This window comes from Ostrea edulis, chromosome 9 (genome assembly GCF_947568905.1).
Source record: "Ostrea edulis chromosome 9, xbOstEdul1.1, whole genome shotgun sequence".
NCBI lineage: Eukaryota > Metazoa > Mollusca > Bivalvia > Ostreida > Ostreidae > Ostrea > Ostrea edulis.
The window spans coordinates 14,352,059-14,361,466 of record NC_079172.1 but is presented as its reverse complement, the minus strand read 5'-3'; positions in this window follow the sequence as shown (position 1 = coordinate 14,361,466).

Sequence of the window (9,408 nt, the reverse complement as noted above, 5' to 3'; positions counted from 1 at the left end):
GCGAGTTGTCTTGGGGGCGAGTTGTCCAGCATTCGTTTTGAGATCATCCGGATGATGCTGTCCTTAAAATTGGACAAAACCCCCAGAAACTTAATCCCGTGACTCTACAGCTTTTTCACATAACTATCAAAGATCTCTGTATAGCAAAATTTTCTTTTAGTATTGAGCATAAATACTAGTATTTACCTAATCAATTATCACTGTTATATTACCAAATCACAGATTAATCATTTGGTATCACTTCTTTTCTTAAGGTACCCATACTTTTGTTTTTCAAAAAGTCAAGAAGATTGTAAACAAATAATTTTTAATTTGGGGATTGGTGGGGGGAAATGGAGTTTGCGGTGAAACTTGAAACATATGATAATCACCTTACACTTCTCATTTTCTTAAATTAAAAACAGTATATTTAGGTGGACGGGGATTACTACACGAAACAAAAGTCTAACGTTTTAAAAATGCAAATTCTCCTTACCAGCTCCAACCGGAATTGCCTCCCTTGACCGATACCAATGTCCTTTACACAAAGAAGGGGATGCACCTCGATCTGCCTTCGCATTACTTGAAGAGGGGTGGTCTGGAGCACTACACTTTGTCCGTGTCCTTTTCCAATACACGCCATAATAGTCACGATGTTTTTGACATATATTCAATTTGAACGTCTGCGCGGTAACACAGAAAAATCCGGTCCGATAGAGAATCAAGAGAGGTTCTGGTACATATATATTATAATCAGAACTGTTCAATGAACGTAGATGTGCAGATGTATCTTTCGTACAATTCGTCAATGGTGTAATAACAGAATCTTCGGAATAATGATTAGATTTTCCACAAATAAAGCTACGATCACCAAAACCAGAAAAGTCGCAGGATACCGCCATTTATAGTATACCTTTAGCGACTCCTTGTTGAAGAGTTCCACGGGGAAATCCCCGTTTCGATTGAACTACAGAATAAATGTAACTATTGTGGGGTTTTTTCACTTTTAAAACTATTTCTGAGCTTTGAAATGATAAATTTGATTTTTTTCATGAGTAATATCAATTAAATTTTTGTTTAGAAGTTATTAAATAACGACTGTGCAATCAAATTAATTTTCTTCAAAGGTCGGAATATAACGAGTACTGGTGGCAATTTTCAACAACTTCTCATCATTTGCCAAGCTCCATAATAAATTTCTAAATGGATGATGAGTACATTGAAAATATGGAAATATAACCAATCATATTTGTTGTCTACCTTACATGATATAGGTGCTCAAAGTTCACTAAAAATGAATATCTCAAATAGTAGGCCATGTTTGTCGCACCCCCCTTTAAATGTGTCGAACATGGTATATCATCCAACAGTCGCAAATGATACATCAGACTGCATATTTCATCATACCAAGAAGTATTAATTCATAAAACTAATATTAACTAATTCAATTTATCACAAAAAATCGGTAATTTTAGACCATTTTCTTCTAGGGATTGACCGAAATGCAGTTTGCTCGTGTTACTATAAATAGAATGAACTTGACCTATATTTTGGTCTCGCGATTGACTCACTTTAGACCGTACATCAAAAAAATATTATCATTGTTGGAAAGTTTTGACCCCCCTTCTGGAATATTTTTCTGATTTTGCCTGTTTTTCTCTGAGACAAGCACTTAATGACAATCCATTGCCATCGAGCTAATTTATTAACACCGTGTAATCGTATACGCAGCCAAACAACCCTTTACCAGTGCAGCAACAGGATGAAGCCAAAAAAAAAAAAGAAAAAAAAAAAGGGACAGACAGAAGCAATACCGATCGATTGGTTTTTGATTTGTTTTGTCCATGGTGAAGATAACGAACTGTGACCTATCTAATTCCTATAAGCAATACAATAAAACATCTCTTCCAACAATGGAATCGTCACCACTGTCGGCGATGGGTTGCTAAACTTTGGCCTGAGATAGGCGTTTTCTCGGCTACTTAACGGGGAGCCTCAGCCTCAGCGATTTTTATCGTGCTACCTTGACTCGGACCCGCGGTTTAATTTGACGGCCTGTTACAACTGCGATGGGTGCTGTGGACCTTTATCCTGGATCTCCACAGGAGTTGAGTCCGAGACTAGGAGGGCAAGGCAGTGAAGCACGGCAACGTTATGGTCACCCCCCCCTCCTCTTTTAAATGCAGGAGGTACCCATTCAGCCGGTGATGGAGGTTTAATCCCGGGCGAACGCTACTCGCCTTTCTCAAGGTCAACCTGAATAGAATCGTCACCACTGTCGGCGATGGGTTTCCAAATTTTGGCCTGTGCTCGGCCTCTTTGCGGGGAGCGATTTTTATCGTGCCACCACACACGGACCTTCCTAACCGGGATCTCCACGGGACGAGCTCGAGACAAGGACGGCATACCAGCCAGGCAGTGAAGCACGACAACGCTGGTCCTCCCCCTCCCCTGGAGGCAGGAGGTACCTATTCAGCCAGCGATAGTCGTCTAATCCCTGACGAAGGCTACCATCCCTTCTCAAGGTCAACATGGTGAGTCGCTGCATTTATTTGATATTCCTTAATATTCACTTAGTTCAAATTCTACCGACTATCGTAAAGCACTCGCACAACATAGCCCATAGGGCGATACCATACTCAGACTTGGTTTCTGTATGTATCTTCTGGCAGCCGCCATATGTAAATTCATGTCCTACACCACCTAATATACCTAGCATTGCCGGTGCTCTATTATTATGTATCCCGATGGCAAACCTATGGCACAATTTTGATTGTATCTATTTGGCCAAAATGCCATTCATGATTTAAGGTACTTGATTAACGTAGGTTTCATGACCTTTCATAGGCATGGCTAGCGAGTCGGTCAAGCAAAGGGGACCAGATAGTCAGATCATGCTACACATTCCAAGGCTTGCTGTAATCAGTTCATTATGTCGCGTTACTTGTATTTATTCATTTACATGTCATACACAGATGAACCTGGATAACGTTCAGGTATACCTGATTGTGCCATGTCGGCACTGCATAGACCAGGGGCTCGGACCTCAACCTACCACGAGGTTCAATTTGCAATGTGGCCAACCACTACATTATCTCGCTAGGTTTACTTGCTGGGCATTATTGGGCCCAAGTTTCAGGGTAGGCATTGCTATTCACGGCCACAGGGGTTCACGGGTTTTTACTACGCACGATCACAATTTTAGGTACCAAGGACCTCACCGGTCAATTTATGCAGAGTTATTAACTTCATAGTACTTATCTATTATTAACATCCCTATGCAATTACGTGGTATTCTTGCTATTTCAGCAATTTGCCTCTTTATATTTTATTTAGTTTACAGATGATTCCGACAACGTACGTGACGTGGAGCGCTATATGCTATTTCGTACACACTTTTCAGGTTTGTGCTAGAACCAGAATCACAGCGTACGAGTCGCAGTATATTCTCACCTTGTCGTTCTTTGGATATTTAGCACTTTCCATAGCACAGAGACCCTAGTTCCATATCATTAGTTGCATTTACTTGCAGTTTTTGTTTCCGATAATTGTCCACAATTTCAATTTAAGTTCGGACTTGCAGATTGTTGATCGGTTCGTTGTTGTTTATTCTCAATGTCAAGCCTAACCAAAAGTTATTGTTTGGTTAACTTTAAGTCAATCACACTCCCTTCCATGTTCATGTAAATAATTGACTGGTTTTGTCTCAGATGTATTCGGCGTTGAATTTTTCTTTCCATAATCCATTCAATAGGCATTTATTGGAGTTTGTATGGTTCCAGCAGTCGAGAAACCACGTCCGGAAGTGTCATGTTTTGTTATCCAACTTTTTCCGAGGAGGCGTGGCTTTGAGGGTAGAGGCTTTGGGGTGTTAATGGGCTGGGTAATTTTCGTATTTTGGCTCGAGTAATCGGTCTTAATTTTAATTCTTAGCTGAGTTTGGGTTAATTCTCACTGGCTCTGGAACGTTTGGATTAGTTTGACGAATTTATGAGGAATTTCCGGTCGAAAATGTTTGATCCATTACAGTTTATTGTTTTATCTTAGGAATCGTCGAAAATGGTATTTAGCAATGTGCCATTCTGCTATCATTACCTTTGTTTTTACGGAAGTATTTGGGACTTGTAGTTAGATCTTTTTTGACGGAATTCAGACTTCAAAATTATTCTAGAATTTTCTGCTGAAACTCTTCAGAATCAATCGGAATCCTTTAGAGGTATACCAGTTTCAGTTATGGGACGTAATTTTCCTCCAGTAGGACTGGGAAATGGTTTGCTAAATTGGTGTTAAGAAATTTTGTCCAATTTTTGCTTTCCATCATAGGAGTTATTCAGAACTGACAAGTCTTATAGTCCGCCTGAACTGCGACCACTTTGTTGTTAATCTTACGTCACCTTTGAGATTACACATTTTGAAATGGTCATTTCAGAATTCAGTCTAATTTTGGTAAGGAATCCTGAAGTTTTAGCTATTCCCTTGAAAAATCCAGGAAATTCAAATAATTTACAACTTTCATAATCACTATCAAAATGTGTCAATTTGGTGATACCAGTGACCTCTTGGTTAAGTCACCATTGCTTGAGAGTACGCAAGGGGGTTCGAAGGGGGTAGCATAGAGATAAACGCTCTCCTATTGTGCCTCCAGGGGGCCTGGGTGACGGACGAGAGTGCACGTCGCCCACCCCGCAGAATTGAGATGACCTTGTTGTTAATTTATTACCTTCGAGGTTACACTTTTTGCAATCAACTTCAGAATTCAATCTAATTACTGATCGGAAATCCTGAAGTTTTAAATATTCCCACGAAAATTACAGGAAATGCAGGTAATCTTCAAGTTGAGAACGATTACCGAAATGTGTCAATTTGGTGATAACTTGGTCTTAGTAACCATTGCTTGAGAGTGCACAGGGGGTTCGGAGAGGTTCGGAGAGGGGAGCGTAGAGATAAATGCTCTCCCTTCGCGCCTGCGGGCCCTGGGCGACGACTAGGGTGCACGTCGCCCACCCCACTGTTTAAGTGGCTCCAATTTCAAGTATGCATGACGAAAAAAGGAAAAACAAACATACAAATATCAATTTTTGTGGGGGACATTGTTCCAATGTCTGTGGCGGACTGGGGAGTGCGTTGGGGTAGTTGATCACTAATTCTGCGCCAAAACCGACTCTCCTCCCACCTACTACTAAAGCAGGGGGCAGGTATTTCACGTGTACCCTCCAGACGACCATTAAACTAGGTCAAGGGTCAGTGGATATTCATAAAAAATACTAATTTCTTGCATAAGTTGCTAAAGTTTAATTCGTGGGGCTCTCAGCTAGTTCATAGCTGGGGCCACATCCACCTCCTACTAAGGGAGGGGATGCTACAAGCTGGTGCATGTTGCGACAACTGTAGGAGGGTCTACAAGCTTGCTCCGCACTTGCTAATTAAACCAGGTAACACGCAGGAGACCGGTGAGATGCGCAGAGATCTCTACCTCCCTTAGAACGTGGGGACTCGTTCAGGTTCGGGGGCACCTATGTCCACATAGGGCCCCCTGTGTTGCCCCTACTTTGGTAGTCAAACTGGCACCCTGGCCGCCTCCCCAGTTCCCCACAAAAAGTTTGCATGTGACCCTTTCCACCATATATGTAAATTTGCATCCTGTTTCTGATCCAATTAATAAATATTAAACTTGTATCACTCTTGTCATTGCAGCTGCTAAGCAGCCTATGAGGGATTACAGGGCAGCCAGTTAAGCTTCGACACACCTACTGGGCTATTCAGATATTAGGTTAAGGTCACTATTCAATTCGGGCAGTAGGTCAGATGTCTTGCGACTGGTTGTGCTGTATATTAAGTTTATTTTAGCACAATGGCTTCTCTAGGTAAATTTAACATACCCTAGGTCAGGTCATGGTCATAAAGCCAATTCTTTTATTAATTTGTTTTATATCAGGGGAGATCATTACACGATTTTAAGTAGTGCTAAGTATGTCATTCTGGGTGATCTCCCCTTTTTACATTGTCAGCACAATAAATGAAAATTCATACGAGTAGAGAGCTCCAGATAATTTTTTACCACAAAGAGTATTTACTCCCTGATTTTCAAATCAATGCGTATTTTGCTTTTCAGAAAAATTCAAAAGTGTATTTTGTTAATTTACTGATTATCTTTGTTCTTTTGCACAGAAGATGTCACCAGATAAACGATACTTCTTCCTTTAAACTTTAACTTAAAGTTTATACTAAAAGGCCGCTCCAGCTATTTACGGGGAAAATCCTTTGCAGTTCTTTTTATTAAAACTATTCATTGTCATCGGGAATTTGATATTTATCATTGATGCATTAAATTTGAATATGTCAGACACGCAGTCACATGATTATGATCCAATTCTACATATCATTCGTCTACGATTGATAATACAAGTTTTTTTCCTGTGCTTTCAACCGCACACTAACTCTTTAAGAAAGAAAGTATAACAAGTAGGCCTATATAATAGTGTTTCAAAATTGTGATTGTCATCAAAACGTGTTTCATAGCGCTAAATATCATGTATCAAGCCCTGGGCTAACCTCAATTCATATGAATAGATAATTCATATTTATATCATACTACATGTATCACAAATACGCGGACTAATACGCATTACTTTGGGAGTGTAAAGCGTATTTACAATCGCTAATGCGTAATTGTACGCATGAATTTCAACTTAAATGCGTATTTGGTAAAATTTAATGAGTATTTACGCTGATACGCATCTTATCTGGAGCTCTGCAAGTAATGTTGTCTGTCTTACTGTTGGGGTCAAAGCAACACGTTTCTGTCATCAACATTAAACGGATATTACATAAATTCCATTCTAGTAGTCAAAATGTAAATCAGAGAAATCCAAATGTGAAAAGAAAAAGATTCCTGTTTGAAAATGCAGATGTTTACTTTATCATATGAGCCGTTCCTAGCAAAAGGAACATTACCTTATCCAAAAATGTAAAAACGTCATAATGAAAAAATGAGACGTCATTTTTGCATACTTGTAAAGAAAAGGGTCATGATTACCAATCACGAGTTGGTTGTCATCTTTGATTTACTGTAATATTTTAACGACAATCAACATTGCTCTGATATTTTGAGGGATGTTATCTATAATTCATGATACTTTAGAACTAATATACTTAAGGGCCCTTTTTGCTAGGAACGGCTCATATATTGTCAATAAAATCATTAGGGTTGGCAGCAAAAAGGTAGGTAGGGTCGGGAAACCGGAAACACACATATATTTAACTTTGGTCTCATGCTAGTAAATCGTTGTTGTAAGTTTAAATCTGTGTCCACATACTACAGGAAATGATAAACAATTAACAAAGACGTATTATATCTACCTCACCACCATTGCCTTTTTTTAGAATAAAAACACAACATGTAAATGTTAAACAACGTATAACAACATATATTGAAATATATATGTATACATTGCTGAATAAACGCTTGGTCACGAACCCCAACAGGAGCTGGTAATTTCTAATCGTAATCAATACCCTGTTACACATGTATTCGTGACGGAGGAATTCCTGAATTAGGACATCCCTGAGTGATGTCAGTGTAAATGTTAAATCCTTTACTCTCATAGTTGAATCGCTTGGTCGAAGAACTACGCACGATAACTCTGGATTCCCGCCTACATTTTCAACTCGTATATTTTAAAAAGCTTTGCAATTTTGCTAATGATATATCTTTAAATGCAAAGTAGAATCCATTAGCAATTGATTATTAACTTTAATACCAGTGTTAATTAATTAATTGCTATTAATTTCAACTCCTTTTGATTAAGGGGTAGAAAAATATGTTCTATGAACCGGGCCTTAAAACATATATTTTTTAAAATGCTTATTGATATCGATAATAACCATTTAGTTTGTCAAATTACTTGATATTATTGAGTAAAACTGGTTAATTTTCATTTCTCACACTTTAACCTCATCTGCAGTTGATCACGGAGTGAACATTTTCGCTGTGTTTTCACTGTTTTGGTATGTAAACATATCCCCCCGTAAAACAATAAAACATTTATATAAAGTTGCTAAACGACAAGTTATAATACCCGCAAAAAGAATTTCTGTTTTAAAGGGGGTGGGGATTTTTCGTTTTCCATTGATTCCTTGTGTGAAACACGTGATTTTAACCCAAATTATAGAGTTATCTCTGTTTTGTTTTGTCAAATAAATAAACTTTTATGAAAATTCATATAAACATCTACATGTATATTGACATAAAAAAATCATTTAAAATTGATAACTTCTAAAAAATTAACCAAAAGGTAGGCGACGAAAAAATTAACCAGAAGGTAGGCGGCGAAAAAAATTAACCAGAAGGTAGGCGGCGAAACAATACTATCGCTCAGTTCTTCACGAAACTGTGGATAACGGACCCAAGGGTCCGATAACGACCCACCCCTTTCTTGAGTATATAGTTTATATACGACCTTCATAAAACTCTACAGAAACGTTTCACTTGCAAAATTGGGATTTTAACCCATCCTGACCCAATTACCAAATTATGATATCATATTTTCGTAGACATTGGCATTGTTTAGCATTCGAATGTACATGTATATGTGAATTATGGATATGAATTAATTTTAACAACATTTTAATCACAAATAAGTGAATGGGATCGGGCAGCAGGCATTGCCTATTATAGCACTCTCCCTATATATAATTAAATTAACGGATATGAATTAACTGTTTTAATTCCTGAACATGTCTATAAGAATTAATGTCTTGAAAAGTCTGCCTAATGTTATATATACATGTACACTAACGGTGACACCTGCATATATATATCAACACCCTCCCCTCCTTTTTTCACAAATGTTTTCGTTATCATTACCGGTAAAGTTCGATATATTGACTGCCCCTCCCCCTTTTTAAGTATTAATTCATGATAGTGGAAATATAAGAGTGAAGCAATGAATTTATTGCCTTTACATTTATTTTGGTCGATTGGCATTTCTGTAGATCTGCGTAGCAAAGACGGATAATGGAACAGTTACACGTTACCGGATATCATCAACGAAGTAATTGTGACCGGATGCTGTTCATTGGTATCCGTTAATAATGCTGTTCATTGGTATCCGTTAATAAAAGTCGTTCACACCGCTGCTCGGGGTTCCTGCGATCAGTGTATGAAACGTAAAAAGCACGTGATAACCGCACGATTACTGGACATGTACCGGGCAGTTAACGGTCTGACAAACGAACATGGGACGAATGAGAAACTGACATAATAACGTTCTTTCATTGTTAGACGAACGGACTTTCATCAGTCACTTGACTGATAAAACGGGTACAAATCAAAAGTGGATACATCTTTTCAGACTTATATCCCTCGCTGATATATTTCCATGATGCCTCTAAAAGGAAGGTCTACAAATGTTGGGAAGGGTAAAGGCA